At 43.2% G+C, this 16332-nt stretch overlaps 1 protein-coding gene across 5 annotated transcripts in view; it reads right to left on the reverse strand.

Annotated features, from left to right (window-relative positions):
- The window catches only part of PBX1 (PBX homeobox 1), a 291950-nt gene that overhangs the window by 175361 nt on the left and 100257 nt on the right, over positions 1–16332 (reverse strand). The gene's annotated exons all lie outside the window — the stretch shown is intronic.

Here is a 16332-nt window from a genome sequence, read left to right on the forward strand (position 1 = left end):
GCTGCCTCCCCCAGAGAGGAGCTAGGAAGACAGACACAAATTATTATTATTATTAGTTTGATGCAAAAGTAATTGAGGTTTTTACCATTGAAAGTAAGGCAAAAACTGCAATTACTTTGGCACCAACCTATAATACCTCTTAAGTGAATGGTAAGCGAAAGACATTCCCTATTCTCTTCCATGTCAAGGGTCAGGTGACAGAGGTACAGGTAGAATAAAGAGGTAGATTATATTTCTATCCCATTGCCTTGAATGAAATGGTTTTATACTTTTTCACCAAATTCCTAGGGAAAAGATCTGGTGGCATCATCTGTCAACCCAGGACCAATAATTAAAGACCTCAATTATTGTCCTGGTTCTGCTGTCTACCAGCTGTGTGACATTAGGCAAACCATTCTAGACATCTAAAGCTCAGTTTCCTTATCTTAAAATGGGGTTAATCATATTTCCCTTGCCAATCTCTTTGAGTTGTTCTGAGAATCAAATAGCAGTATCAATGAAAGTATTGGCAAACGATAAGCACCATGCTAAAGGAAAGGGTTATTTTCACGGCTACCATAAAATCATAACATCATTCCATCAAGTTTAAAGATCCTTTTGGTTGGGGGGGGGGCTGTGATTTCTTCCTCTAACTAAATACTCAGTGTCACTTTTTGTCTCCATTAGGACAGGATCAGTGGCCTCCAGGATCAGCTGGATTCAGTTTGAAGTATTCTTCATTTTTTCCAACTTGGTAGAGTGGGTAGTTTTGCTCCCCTGAAGCTATGGCACACTGGGTGGTTTCTAAACTCTGGCAGCTTTTGTAAAAATTTCTGCCTATTTAGTTGGCATCAGCTTCTTAACAGTACTTAGTGGTTCAGAATTAATTTCCCCACCACAGAATTATCCAGGACATTCCATGCCCATTTATAGTTTTCTCAGGACTCCTTGGCTCCCAGCTTTCACTCCAAAGCCGTCAACTGTCTCTGTAACTGGCAAATGGGTTTTGGTGGCAATTATCAAAAAGCAGATGTTGCATCCCAACTCAGCAAAGCAATGGTGACTTTGAGCAAGCCAAGAAAAGTAAAGAGCGAGGGAAGAAAACCATGTGTATACCAAAGCCAGAGAATCAACTAGATTTGTATTGAAAACACAAAGACACTATGGCTCTTTGGTTTAGAGTCAACTCCTCCTTCCTCTTCGTCCATGTGTAAGTCATGACCCCAGCATAACCAGACTTAATGTCGCAAACGGGAACCTGTTTCTAGAAATAAGCTACTTGGGGACACAAAAAAGAGTAGGAAGACTCAACCATAGTCAACTTGAGGACCAGAGACATGGAGGTTTACCAGGGACTGATGGCTAAAAGGCAAACAGACTCTGACACCTGATGAACGGCCAACTGGACGGGGAACTGGCTCATGTTAGAAACTCTGTGTTCTGTATGTACTGGCGTCTTGTTTTCAGCTCATAGTCATTTCACCTCTGTGCCCTAGTTTCCCAATGTGTAAAGCAGCGATATTCATAGCCCCATCCCTTTACTTTCCCTACAAGGGAGTAACGAATAAAGTAGCAGCTATCGTTGTGCTTTTGTAGCAGAGGACAAGGGACTCCAGAGGCTCCAGAGACCAGCAAACCACAAGTCTGTCGCTCTGCCCCCTAGTGGCTGGGGGTAGCATGTGCTGAGAGATCCGCGTGGAATCACTGCACTCCCATAAAAGTTTCATCTAGTTGAGAAGTTTAGGGTTGAAAGAAATGTTTTCTTTGCTGAATTTACAAAGTCAAAATTTAAGCAGATTCCTAGGAGTTAAGTTTCTTAGGGTAACTTAAAAATGTTAGTAACTTTCGCCGGGTGCGGTGGCTCACGCCTGTAATCCCAGCACTTTAGGAGGCCGAGGCGGGTGGATCTCATGGTCAGGAGATCGAGACCATCCTGGCCAACATAGTGAAACCCCGTCTCTACCAAAAATACAAAAAATTAGCCGGGCGTGGTGGCGTGCGCCTGTAGTCCCAGCTACTCGGGAGGCTGAGGCAGAATGGCTTGAAGCCGGGAGGCGGAGGTTGCAGTGAGCAGAGATCCCGCCACTGCACTCCAGCCCAGGCGACAGAGCGAGAGCCCGTCTTAAAAAAAAAAAAAAAAAGTTAGTAACTTTCCAGAAGAAAAAAATGCCAGAGAGGTTGGGCTGATGAAAGCGGAGAGACGTGGTGGCCCCTGAAGCTTGGACTCACTAGAAAACAAGTTGTCTCCTTTGGGAGAAATCCAGGTTCTGGGTGCTCCCAGCCCCACTCCAACCCTTTCTGGGGAGCACTGGTTACCTCTTAGTATAGGTGACAAACACCCCGGTGACTAATCTTCCAAGAAAGCCCCTTAACTGTGCTATGCTGGGTTTTTTTTTCAATCTTAATATAAAACAATCATATACTATGATCATTTTCATGGCATTTATATATCTGTTAGCATGTATGTATTGTATGAATTTGCTTGGGCTCAAACAGGTTTGCTGGAATTCCTCAAAGAAGGACCCTATATAAAAACTCAGAACAATATTACATACACGTGGACACCCACATCTGAGTGAGCTCAATGCTTTGGTGTTGCCCTTTTCAGTCAAGTACAATTGTGGCTTTAAAATAGCAGGAGAAATTAGACAGAGAATAAAAGAAAAAAGAAAACAAAAAAAAGAAAGGGAGAAAAGGATGACATTTCACTCCTGCCTTTGAAGTGGTTACATATTTACCAGATGAATTTTGAAAGAACAAATTATGGGTAGTCCAAAAGCCAAAGGCAATGTGAGGAAGGACACTCCCCAGATAAGAACAAAAATAGAAATCTGTAAGTGCTATGTGTTACACACAGTTGAGAATAATCAGATGTACACACATGATGCAAAGGCATGCTGCTACACATTTATGTGATATTCAGACATATGTTCAAATAGAGGAGGTGAATATCTTTTTATAAATACAATTTAGCAAGTACAAGAATGCTGATCAGCTGCAGCTCAAGAAGAAAGGGGAAAAAAATCTTATGGAAATTATTAATACTCCAAGAGCCTCTAAGACTCAACCTGAATGCAGACACTTACGCTCTCAGCTTTGCCATTAAAGCTGAGGCCTAAATTATTGATCTCTTGCCTTTATCAGCATAACAGTCACGTCTCAGTATCGAGATCTAAGTACACTGCGGTCCCTCTGCTGCAGCCACTGAAATAATTAGGAGAAATTCTCATTAAAGGAGAGTGAAAGGTTCAGAGACAGAGGCAGAGCACAGGGTCTGGAAGGGTGTTAAATGTCTTCCATGGGGTCGAGAGATTACTGGGATCAAGTCCCCTGAGCAGTGCCCACCGATGACAGCTTATCAAAGGGAAAAAGTACAATAATAAACACATGCAGTGGCCCTCTCTGGTGTGTTTACACCCATGAGTATCTACGTAGAGACACACACGCTGCAGAGAAATCACTCTCCACGACTGTTCGTGTACAGGGAAGAGAGCTGTTCACAGAGAGAGAAGGGAGGGCTGTGTATGTGGTGTGTCAACAGGGGAATAAAAGGGAAAAAAAAAAAAAAAAAACACAGAAAGAAAAACAACCAGAGTAAGAAAAATGCATGAAAAATAAATTAAAAGAAACAAATTAATAATGAAGAATCCACTGTGGACTCTCTTCAATTTAATTTATTCATTCTGTGAAAGTACAAGAGGGTCTGGAGAAGAAAGGGAAGGTAAGGCATATGGGCAAGCAGGTTCTATCTGATGAGCTCCCAGTTGGGCTGGCAGATACCAGGATAATATATACCACTGACTCAGACACCTACACTCACACAAAACCCTGATTCCAAAGGCGCAGCGGCTTTCTACTGATTTGAATGCAGATTTAACCTGCTTACTCTTACCCTCCCCCACCACTTACCACTCCCTGCCCCCCCCAAAAAAAATCAGCCTTACACACATGCTCCCAGAAATGGCCTAGACTTATGAGGAGGAGAGAGCAAAGGACAGAGAACAGCCTTTCAGAAATCATACTGATGGAGGGAAAGGGTAACGACAGGGGAAACTAAAGATGAAGCAGGCGGTAAAACAGCGAGGGAAAAGGGCAAGAATGAACATAAGCCTCTCACCCAGCTCCAGGCAGGCACATGCACTGGCAGGCGAGCGTATGCACACGCATGCACACACACACAAAGTTTGCCCATCTTTAATGTCAACGTGCAGTCATTTAAAAGAAAAATTCCACCTCACACGGCTAATCAGAATTGTTAGAGAGACCATTACCACCAACACTGGAAACATCTGAAATTGATTATTTTTACTTCATTTCATTAATGCAATCCTCCAGCAACCAAGAACTAGCCCTGGACAAATTTCTATATAATGAAAAGGAAAAACAAAACAAAAACCAAGAGTAACTTCTCTGACTTTAAAAAGAAAAAAAGGGCTATCTTAGCACTTGAAAAACACATATATATTTGTTTTGTGATTTCTGTCGGTGAGGAATAATTGAATCGAGCTGAAATCTGTTCCCACCATTTTGTGAGTGGAGACATTAGCATGGACCTCACATCCCATAAGGAGCACCACATCATTAAATGTCTTGGGCTGGTGCATGGGGAAGAGAAATGCGGGATGTCACTGGCTGATAGGGAAGAAGACTTGATGTTATTTATTAAGGAACGCTTACCAGAAACTGCATTTTCTCCATTTGCATTAGATACAGCACTGCTGCCTTTGCAAAGTGCACACGGGCGCAGGGACACAGGCAGAAAGAAAACACCCCTTCTGATCCTCCCCCCCATGCTTTGTTCACTGTCCCCTCAATCTTAACGGCATCCAGGCCTTGGTTTACAAGAAGCCTTGCCCTATCACTTTCTTTTTCCTTTCTCTGCTATTTTCCTCTCTCTGCTATTCTCAGTACTCCATTTTTCTGCCCCAGAGTTGCTTTGTGCCTCTAAAAGCCCCTTTCTCTCTCTTAGTCTTGGCAGTCTTGATACATTCAGCTTCAAATGCTCTCTTGCCTGCTCCCCATCTACCTCTCAAACCTGACCCCACAGACCTTCAGTCAGCTGGCTATTGAGATGTCAGAATGTCTGCAAGGAAAGGCCGTAGCAGCAGTGCCTATAGGTGGATTTCCCCTAAATCCATAAATTACAGGAGTCACACGAGGTGGAAAGGAAGGAGGGATAGCTGACATACATATTTTTTAATGAGAGTAAGGGGAAAACTGAGTTAAGGCTTCCAGTGGAAGTGCTGAAATTTCCCACCAGGGGATTCTCCTGGAAAGGGATTGAGTGGGGAAGCATAATTGCAAAATCCCTGGCCTCCAGGTTCCTCCCCAGCACTTCTTCAGCCTATCAGTCATCAAAACAAAAGATGCAAGCCTCAGGCCATCAGCTCCTAGAGAGGTCCTAGGCAGTTTCCTCTGGAAACAGTTTCCCTGAGGGTGTAAAGGGAAGAAACCAAATATTCCTTTTCCATGGTGGAAGCTCTCAGGAGGCACCTCTGGTCACTTGAGGGCAGAGTCCCACTCCTCATGGACTCTGCCTATGGCTTAGTACTCTCACACTCTCATAGCAGCCAGATGTGCAGGAGGAAATATTGTGAGCTGGTAGTCAAATCTTGATACTGCTCGCAGCTTTGGAATTGGAAGGGTGGAAAGGGCTTATAGAAGCCCAGATCATGAGGGTCCATGACAATTCATCAAGACAATATAGCAATCAGAAATATATATGCACCCAACATCAGAGCACCTAAATACACAAAACAAGTACCAACAGACTTGAAGGGAGAAACAGAAAGTAAAGCAATAATAGACACTTCATGACGGTCCGTGACAATGCCCAACATGGATATACACAAAGGAAAGGCCAATTGGATACCAGGAAATATTAGAAGGCTGTGAATGTGTGTTTAGGGCTAAGAATAGAATAGTGAACTCCCTAGGAGTATGAGGATTTGTTGCATGAACCCAGGAAAGGGAAGTAGGGTGTGCCCAGAGACAGAAGGTCAGAGAGGTAGTGTGTACCTTCTAGAAAATTCTACTTCTGGAGAGGACTATTGGAGCTAGAACCCAGCCCATACTTAAGACTACTTCCTGGAAGTAGAAGGAAAAGAAGAGAATAAAATTTCTGTGAAACAAGTTTTGCTCACCTGCAACACCCACATCTGCTAGAAGAATGTGCCCCCACCCCATGTCCTCTGTGGATTTGGGAGAGGGCGCCCCTTATCCCGATCCCTTGCTCTTAATTCCCAATGCAGCGGTTTCTCCCCAACCTCAAGAAAGTGGACAAGTGTAATTATGCAGAAAGCACCACTGGAGCTATATCAATAAGACAGACGTCTGCTGTATCATTCTCTCTCAGTAAGGCATTTCTTCTCCCCAATTGCTCATATAGAATCATAGCCTAATAGCATCCCATTAACATAATTGCCAACACAACTAGTGTTCCGTGTCTCAGAGCCATTTACTTACTTTACCATAAAGAATACCAAAACAGCCCTAAAATCACAAAGAGGAGGAAAGAAGAGGGGTGGGTGATGGGGGAGGTAAGAGGAAAATGTTACCCCCTTTATATTCCCTTTGCTCCCCAGAGTGGGGCTCCAAGATGATAAACACAGGAGTGCCTCTCTCATCTGCGGGAATCGTAACACAGAGCCTTCCTACCAGACTCCCAAGCAGACGTGTGCTAAAATCTAAACGGATTCTGCCAGGCGAAATGAAATTCCCATTATTTTTAATTAATCCTTAATTAAAATATATTACTCCGCAGATTCCGCAAATCTCTCTTAATATGCAAATGCGGCCCATTCAAGGATATTTACATATCATTAATTAAAACGGCACATTCTTTCAGTCTAACAAGCTGAGGGGCTGTGGCTGCTGCCACATTGGCGCGAGGAGCCGGTCCTGGCAGTGCCAAGCTCATCTGATAAAAAGATGTCAAGTGTTGGCTGCGCCTGGGGAAGGTAAGGCGAAAGGGGAAGAGTATGTTATACTTTGACACTCTTGAGCACAAGAACTTCAAATATTATCTTGGGGTTGTGGCCAAGTGATTTTGGCAGGGCTCGGAGGCTCCCTGTTATCGACACCTATCTAAAGATCACCTCAGGAGACAGCCCAGCAGGGCCCTGGCTGGGAGACCTTGTATTTCTCTCTCAGGTGATCCTAAGTCATGGTGGAGGTGGGGTGGGTGGAGGAAGATGTTGGCGTGTGAGACATGAGAGAATTTGTATACATTTGTCCAACTTTTGCTACAGGAGTAAAGTCTAACCCTCAAAGTCAAACCACCGCCCCAAATCAAGACACAATCGGGTCTGGTGGGGAAACATTAAGCATAATATACCCATCTCTTACAAATTGCTTAGGTAAACAAACAAAGGTCTTCCTAGGAAAGACCAGTCGCTTGGGTGTGACTTTATGCTCATTCCACAGACTGCTGAGAAGACAAGTTCAGGACCATGTAGCCAAGGCCTGACTGTTGGGAACAGATGACAGGAGGGTGGTATGACATAGTTCCTGACCAAACGTAAAGGAGGAATCCACCTAGGAAAGGCATGTAGAAATGGACATCAATCACTCCATTTCTAAAGACAAGCCCTATCAATCAGGGAGAGATCTGCAAACAGCACTCCACCCACTCTGGAGGAGAAGTGGGAGAAGGAGGCAGCCATTTGTGTACAGCCAGGACAGCCTGCTGGCCTCCCGTAGCTCACTGCCTGCAACACCTGAGACTAGGAAAGGCTAGGAAACAACAATACAGGAAGTGTGAACTGCATCTACCACGAGCCTTGTTGTCCTGAGACCTCTGGGAATCCCCATATCTGAGAGTCTCACTCATCAAGATGGGGCTGCTGGTAGCTGGCTGGGCTCTCCCACTAGCTAAACGGCTCACTCTTGCACAAGTATTTGAAATGTGTGTCTCAGCAAAATTACAGCTGACTACAACCTGTAGATATTTGTGGCCATTTCTTAATAGGTGAAACCAAGAATATTAAATCTTTGAATGCCGATGGATCTACTGTGAAACTATTTAAATTATGACAGGGGTCCATGTGATGTCTTGAAGCTGAAGCAGCTACCCATGGACTATAATCTAAGGCTTCTGGTCTTGACCCAAATGTCCACTGCTTCTCTGTAGTTCTGCCAGGGTCGAAGTTATTGCTCTGCCTATATGTATATAGACAGAGCTATATATATATATATATATATATATATATATATATATATATATAAAAAATACATTATATGTTATATACATTATATTATATAGATTATATTATATATGTGTGTGTATATATATATTTCTGATCATAAACTTCTACAAGGCAAGTCACTTAGCTAAAAAGGTCCTTGCATTGTTTTTTACTTAGCTCATTGCCATGCAAAGACAGGAACTAAATACACGCCCAGTGCAAGATTAGATGAAATCTGTAAGAAAAAGGGAAGGTCACAAGGTCAAGGTTCATGAAGATGGAGCAGTTGGCCTGAAAAAACCTTCAGAAGCAGTGTCAGTCTGGGTAGGGTGAGCAATGAAGTCTTCAAAGCAATTAACTAGAATGGGCAGAACCATCCTAAGACAGACACGATGTCAGGCTCTATTCTTAGGGTGTAGCTTGTTGCTTCACAGCAAATTCGGGTTCAAATCTCAGCTCTATACAGGACACACTCTGTGACAAAGACTGGTTCCATAACATCTCTAAGCCTCAGTCTAGGTATCTGAGAAACGGAGAATCATTGCCTGCCTTAAAGGGTTCTGTGAAGATTCAATGAGACGATCTAATAAAAACCTCAGCACATAATTAGCACTCAGTAGAAGGTAGCAAGTAGTAAATTATTATTAATTTTTACTACTTTTTTTCCTTTAGGCAAATGGCTTAGTCTCTAAAACCCTTTCCAATTTAAAAATTCAGTAACTCCCAGGAATCCTCTCCTTCCCGTCCTTCATCCTCCACATTTGCTTCAGCACTTCTCCTAGGCCCATAGGTGTTATTTACTGATATTCTTGGAAACTAGTATAGGGAATTTCCATTACTGAAATAGCAATAACAGAGGCCCCACAGTTCTATGAGTTTATCAAGCAGCAGAATATCTGCTTTATCAGCCAGAATCTGTTATCAGGCTTCTTAGAGCAGCTATCATTATTTCATTTTTCTTACTCAGACCAATCCGAGAATGAACACCCTAGTACATTATAACAACATAAGCATTAGCTAAATACATCACTGGATCTTTGAAACCTTAGGCATATTTATATACAAAAACAACAAATAAGAATAATAATAATAATGGACTTAAGCCTTTCATTAGCATTTGTAATATGTCCACTGAATGCAGACATGAACAGAGCCTCCTTCCTTTCCATCTAGCTTTTGAGGCTTTGGGGAAGAAGGGCTGAGACGCCAAGTGGCAGTTGAGAAACTCCCAGGAGAGACCACTATGTTAGACAGTCACCCCAAGAGTATTGCAAATGGGGACATCCTCTGGGAGGTGAGGGATTCGTGGGAATAGTGAACAGTACCCAGGAGTCACATCCCATATCTCTTCAACTCCATCTTGTCGTGCATACCATTCCCTCCTGGAGTTGCCCAACACTGAGAATCCCATACTGAAAATTTTATGGCTGCCTAATATCTTTGAGACATGACAATTTTGATAATTCCCTACTTTATGAGTCCCATCTTCTCCAGGCCAAGCCAGAAAACTTAAAACCCTAGACTCCCTTGCAACTAGGTACAAGCAGATAAAACGGGTCCCATGAATCTGATGAGGCCTCACAACACTTGGATTCTAAAAAGCAGCAGTTTAATTTAGGGGACTCAATCTTTTGCCATCCACAATGACAAGCTATGTAGTTGTTTAGGGGTGGAAGCGGCCACATTCCTGGTGTTAGGTCCTGAGTGTCCTGGCTGCTAGCAGCAGAGGTAGAGGTGCTTCCAGTGGAGACAGCCCCATAGGGTAGCTGGGTGCTACAAACACAGGCTGCCAGGCCCTCCAGACATTCTATGAACTAACCAGTGTCCCATGTATTTTTTAACCTTTGTTTTTTTAATATGAAAAATTAGGCTGGGTTCAGTGGCTCACACCTGTAATCCCAGCACTTTGGAAGGCCAACGCGGGTGGATCACTCGAGGTCAGGAGTTCGAGACCACCCTGGCCAACATGGTGAAACGCTGTCTCTACTAAAAATACAAAAAAATTAGCCGGGCACGGCGGCGCATGCCTGTAATCCCAGCTACTCTGGAGTCTGAGGTGGGAGGATCACTTAAACCTGGGAGGTAGAGGTTACAGTGAGCTGAGATCACAACACTGCACTCCAGCCTGGATGACAGAATGAGACTCTGACTCAAAAAATAAATCAATAAAATAAAATAAAATCTGAAAATTTTAATAATTTTAAATAAGTTTCTTAAAATGTTTAATACTTTTTTATGTTAAGTAGCCAGACTGAATTATTTTTAGCACAACTAAAATTTCTGACCGATACAGCTATGTTGCCAATGTACAAGAGATCATCTATTCTTTCCCATTTAGACAGGAATATTGTAGCTAAACTATTCACAGAATTTATTACAGAATTCAAACTCCACTGAAGAAGGCTCACAGCCCTCCTTTTCCCTCTTTTACAAAATGGTCTCTTTTCTAAGACCCTGCAACACAGATTCCAAGCTTGTACTATGATATGGTTTGGCTGTGTCCCCATCCAAATCTCATCTTGAATTCCCATGTACTGTGGGAGGGACTCAGTGGGAGGTAACTGAATCATGGGGCAGGTCTTTCCCATGCTGCTCTCTTGATAGCAAATAAGTCTCATGAGATCTGACGGTATTACAACGGGGAGTTCCTCTGCCCAATCTCTTTTTTTGCCTGCTGCCATTCACATAAGATATGACTTGCTCCTCCTTGCCTTCCGCCATGATTGTGAGGCCTCCCCAGCCTTGTGGAACTGTAAGTCATTAAGCCTCTTTCCTTTGGAATTTGCCTGGTCTTGGGTATGTCTTTATCAGCAGTGTGAAAACAGACTAATACATACCATCACGACCAGAATAATGCAGAATGATGCCAGGACTTGTCTCATATGATAGGGGTTCAACTCAAGCCAAAAACTAATACATTGTGCCAGTTGATATTGTGACTAGTTTTGGTATGGTCAGTTTTGATTTGGTCACACCTGACTGTGGGAATCCAGAGTTGGCTTGGTACTGGTGGCAACACAAAGGATGTACCGGGGCTTCCCACGGGTTCCCAATCGTGGTGACAGTTTTGGGTACGACCACCACCAGTTATCAAAGGCAGCACAGACATATGACTAGAGGAACACCAACTAAAAAACTCCCTCATCTTACAGAGGAAGCCACAAAACCTCAAAAGGTCAAGACACCTAGACATGGTCCCCCTGCTGGTTAATGTCAGATCATAATGAGAAGGAAAGACTTCATTATATGAAGATGAGGAAAAAGTGGACTTTCTAAACTCCATGACCTCAGTTAACCTATTTCAGTTGAGACATCTATGTCCTTCTCTTGAACAGACAGACACTTCCCTTGGTTATGTAGATTAATATTAGGTAATTCAACAAACTCACCTAATGCAAAGTGGCTGCTCAGTCTCTGACTGACAATGCAGCCTTTTTGCTCGTTCGGGATTTACCTGTCACAAATGGGGAGACTGTTTGAAACCCCCTGACAAAATAATCAGGCACCATTCAGCAGGTGCTTGGATTCCCACACAAAGGACCACCATCTTTCACTTTCTTTAATACTTGGCTTCTGGGAAGAGTTATTAACTTAAACACCATCTGATTAGTCATAGCTCTACTATGAAAGTTGGCCTGGGGTTCACCCCTAACGTACCTGGCAATTGATATTTTATTTAAGGCGCCAACACACTTCAACATACTTTGCTAATATAATTATTTGCATAGGACTATGATGGATAGGATATCATACCAAGAGCAATACATTGAGGAGCACTCAAAAAGGTGTTTGATGATCTCATAAATGTTTTAATTGCAATGATAGACAGGTGCAATCATCTCATTAAATATAAGTATCTTTGATATAACTTTACTTTTAAAGAACACACAGCATGTCGATGATAAGTATCTTTACGTTCAGGTCCCAGATCAGGCAAGCTATGGGCCAGAGCCCAAAACACGTAATGTTGAACAGGTTCTACATTTCATGAACAGTAATGTATTATCACACTACATCATGTTGTACCACAGGGAGAAGCACCCCTACTAAGATACTTTCTACTCTGACCAAATCTCTAAATAAAGGATGGAAGGAAAAAAGGAAGGAGGAAAGGGAAGAAGAGAGAGAGGGAGAGAGGAAGGAAGGCAGAAAGACAGGCAGACAGGCAGGCAGGAAGGAAGGCAGGAAGGCAGGAAGGCCGGCAGAAGGTAGGCACGCTTCCATTTGCTTAAGTCATTCCTTTGACTGACATGCTTAAGGCTATGGCTTCTGGGAAACTATCTGAAAGTTACACAGCTGGGCAAGACATATTTTCACTAGTTGTGCTGATGTTAACACCAATGTATTTCTATGATATCATCAAAACATTTGTATTTTAGAGATGTAGTTCTTTGTAACAACCCTCATAATAATAAAATAATAAATGAAGAAGATAGTTCTAGTTCAGGAGTAAGAAAAACAATATCTGATCAAAGTTCTGCATATTAACCATCACTACAAGAAAAAAATAAATGTTCACACATGTTCACATGCATGCACATAATGACACAGAATGATAAACCTTCATAGTACAAGGTGACAGTGACCGTAACAACGAAGCTGCCAAACTCTAGGCAATTACAGGAAAGACAAGTGCTGCAGCATGGGCATGGAACAAAGGCATCTCACTGCCACCAGGCTGTGTAAGAGGCCTTGATCCACAGAATGCTCAAAGCTCACACTCCTGAATCCTACAGGGCATCACAGATTCAGGGAGGCTTCAGGCTTGTCTGAAACAAGCTGAAGAAGCCTCCTCGGACCCTGAACCATCAGGAATTGACGTCAGACCATCACAACTGACTGAGGAAATCCATAGTCGGCTTGGTACCGGTTGCAATGCAAAGGATGCACTGGGGCTTCCCACAGCTTCAAGGTATTCTGCAAAAATCCTATTAACTCTGCCTACACACTGTCTCCTAGAAGGCCTAGAGTCTGGTCAGATGGAAATTTCCAAAAACAGACCAAAGAAGTTTTTGTTTGTTTGTTTGTTTGAGACAGAGTCTTGATCTGTTGCCCAGGCTGAAGTGCAGTGGCAAGATCTAGGCCCACTGCAACCTCCGCTTCCCAGATTCCGGCAACTCTCCTGCCTCAGCCTCCCGAGTAACTGGGATTACAGGTATGCACCACCACACCTGGCTCATTTTTGTATTTTTAGTAGAGACAGGGATTTGCCATGTTGGCCAGGCTGGTCTCAAACCCCTGACCTCAGGTGACCCGCCCACCTAGGCCTCCCAAAGTGTTGGGATTACAGACGTGAGCCACTGCACCTGCACCTGGTCTAAAGAGGTATTTAAAGGAGGGCTCTTCAAGTCTGGGAAGAATTGATTTGTTAGGATTTGGAAAGTACTCGAGAAGAAAACATTTAGGCAATTGATGCCCTCCATGAAAGTGTATTTTTAGGTCTTTAGTCCTTTTTTTCCTGTTTTTACTCTACCTATCCCTGCTTGAAAACATGAAATAAATTTTTAAAAAATTAAAAAGCTAGCACTACTTTTTTTTTAACTTCCAATGAGGTGATAATGCCTATGTACATATTAACGAATACCAAAAATAAAATTACAAAGGTCAATATAAGAAACTGGCTTATGGCTGGGCACAGTGGCTCACGCCTGTAATCCCAGCACTTTGGGAAGCCAAGGTGGGTGGATCACCTGAGGTCAGGGGTTCGAGACCAGCCTGGCCAACATGGTGAAACCCCATCTCTACTAAAAATACAAAAATTAGCCACGCATGGTGGTGGAGGCCTGTAATCCCAGCTACTTGGGAGGCTGAGGCAGGAGAATTGTTTGAACCCAGGAGGTGGAGGTTGCAGTGAGCCGAGATCATACCATTGCACTCCAGCCTGGGCGACAGAGTCAGACTCCATCTCAAAAAAAAAAAAGAAACTGGCTTACAGTGAAATTGCTAGTGATCCCTAGACCACAGTATCAGGGCTTTCCCTGAGGATGTAGAGGCCTCTTTGACATGAACCATTGGTAATGTTAACCCTCATGCCAGATGGGATGTCCTTCAGACACACCCATGGGAGAGAGGCCGTCGGCTGGATTCATTCACAGGTGTTCAAAACATCAGCATTCCTTCCCCACCATTACTATAGATGCTGAAGAACTAAAGGATAAGAAATGCAAGGGTTCAATTTCTGAAGAATTCACAGTCAAACAAAGAAGAGTTGGTAGACAGAGAAAAACATAGAAAAAGTCTTCTCCTCTCAGCTGTTTCCAGTCTGTGTTTACTTAAATAAGGTGAACAGGCACACCAACAAGCAGTATGCTTGCCTTCAGATGTGATCAGCTGTTGTGACGTGGCAATTCTCTGGGTTTCCTCCTGTACCAGAATAGTACAGGTATACATCAAGGTGCTTGGCTCCACCAGTAAGGTAGGTAACTTAGTGCCAAGCAGAATTTGTGAGGGGAGAGGATATGAATCCTAGAAAGAGAATTAGTAGTCTGAACAGCTGATATGTTATTTGTAGGCACAGACTACAATCTATACTATTGTTAAAATGAAGAAGAAATAATATACTTTAAAAAAAATCATCCTATGTTTGGTTTTCTAACCTCAATGACTAGCAAAGGCACTGAAGAGCTGTAGTCAAGGATGATGTACATAAAAGCTGCTCTGTTCTGTTAACCAAGAAAAGCAAGCAATGGCAGCAGGCGTCAGTATAACCACTAAGTGTGACCTCTAGACAAAACCACTTCCTTCTCCCTCTGCTGATGTTACTACAACTGACTGTGGTTTTATCTAGCTGATAGGGTGACAAGGAGCAAGTTAACATAAAAGGAATTTATGTAATGGCACAGGTCCTACACTTTATCCCAAGAGGAGGTCTGTAAAGTGTCCTTGATCTTTCGCCAGTCTTACCACACAGGTGTTTTGGGTCTCAGCACTGCCATGTCAGCTGCAGCTGAGACGTCTCAGCTCCCTGGCAGGTGCTTTTCAAACCCAGTGTAAGTTCTCCAAAGCTCCAGGCCCCAGCATGTCCCATGTAGGCAAGGTCCCCAAAGGGCTCCATTCAAAGCCCAAACCCGTATTTCAGGTTTAGACAACATTCCCTTATATTTCAAAGCCAGGTGCAATCCTTCTCCAGTTTGCTTAAACCTTGTTTTCTACCAGAAATACTTGGCTCACTCAGAAAACCTTGTCCTTATCATCATCTACCCTGTAGAATATTACCCCCAACCCCTCCTCATTTTTCTTTGGTGAGTAGTTTTAGAAACAGCATGTGATTTTTCCCTAACTTCTACCTGTCAAGGTTTTTGGTTGCAAACTACAGAAGTGGACTCTGGCTCACCTATCCAGGAAAGGAATTTATTGGACAGATAGGCAGTGCCTCCCAGAGTCAACAGGAAACCTGGAGAATCAAGCTCAGAAAAATAAGCACAGACAGCTGAGAATACAACCAAGGTGCTGCCAGAGGAAGTCTGTTAGGAGACAGACTCTGGTACTGCTGGCTTTGGGGACTTATCCCCACCACTGCCACCACCCTCGATTCTGCTGCTATCTCCGAGGCATCTGTAGTAATCCTGTCTCTCTGCTTAGCTCCCTCAAAACACAAGACTGGGCATGGCTGGCTTTCCAACTGGCCAAGCTTAGTGCTCTTGCTCAAGCTGCCAGGGATGGAGAACAAGGGAGGATGTGTGAAGGGGGAGGCAGGTTCTGCAGCCACCCAAACCAATGGAGGTGTCCACTCACATAGCAAAAAGATGTCCTTCCCAAACTCACCTGCTGCCTCCTCGGTACAAATCCCAACTTTCCCTTGCTCACTCAAAGAACTCCACTTGATTCAACAACTATTTTTTGGATGTACAGCACATGTTTGGTGCTATGTAAGGTGATTTAAGAACACAAAGGAAATATATGCTACAGCTTTGTTAATATAAAGGGAGGAGAGTTACATTCCCAATGAGGAAGTGGCAGAAAAATGCCTTTTCCAGGTCTGTAACTAAAAAGGAAAAGATCTGTGGATGCCTTTGATTTACCCCCTTTTCCCTCAGGAGATCTGGATGCAGAATTCCAAATAGTATTTCACCCTCTCCAGCTGAGATGTTGTGAATCAATGTATATCTGCAAATCTGGGCATATTCCCAGGATGTGATTTCTAGAGCTTAAAACAACGAACCTAATT

This window comes from Pongo pygmaeus, chromosome 1, assembly GCF_028885625.2.
Source record: "Pongo pygmaeus isolate AG05252 chromosome 1, NHGRI_mPonPyg2-v2.0_pri, whole genome shotgun sequence".
NCBI lineage: Eukaryota > Metazoa > Chordata > Mammalia > Primates > Hominidae > Pongo > Pongo pygmaeus.